Genomic DNA, 1,050 nt, shown 5'->3' on the forward strand with positions numbered 1-1,050 from the left:
GAACCGGCTGGCCAGGCATGACATGCGACTAAGTAGGGCAGGAATTTGGAATTTGTTCAGAGTGCTGACGATAACTCGATTAACTCTTCATGGAGGACACAGTGGGATCTTTTCAACGTTCACCGACTGATACCCGCAGACCCGCCCGGCATAACGTCCATCGGAGGGACGCACGCACATTGATGAAACACCGGGATAGCAGTTTATAGCTGGGTCGGGATTCGAACCCAGGGTCAACAGCTTAGACCGATATGAAGCTGTCGATAACTTCGTTTCGAACGTTTTGCGTCATTATTGTGTAGATCAGAGTGCACACCACGTGTACACATATACACACACATACACAGTACACACACAGTAGACACACACACACACACACACACACACACACACACACACACACACACACACACACAATATACACACATACACAAATGCATACATACATATACACATACACACAATACACACACACACACACACACACACACACACATATATACACACACATATACAATATACACACACACACACAAATACATACATGCATACACACACACATATATACACACACATATACAATATACACACATATACACACACACATATACAATATACACACACACACAAATACATACACACACACACACACACACACACATATATATATAAACACACAGACACAATATATACACACACACACACACACACACACATACACACACACAGACACACATATACACACACACATATACAATATACACACACACACACACACACACAAATACATACATACACACACACATATATATAAACACATACACAATACACATACACAATACACACACACACACACACACACACACACACACACACACACACACACACACACACACACACATAAACACACATATGCAATACACACACACACACACACACACACACAAACACACATATACAACACACACACACACAAATACATACAAATACACAGATCAGAACATGTTTTAATACATTAATAAACTTTACGTATAATGACGTCATGCTAGC

This window comes from Myxine glutinosa, chromosome 14, assembly GCF_964187855.1.
Source record: "Myxine glutinosa chromosome 14, kmMyxGlut1.1, whole genome shotgun sequence".
NCBI lineage: Eukaryota > Metazoa > Chordata > Myxini > Myxiniformes > Myxinidae > Myxine > Myxine glutinosa.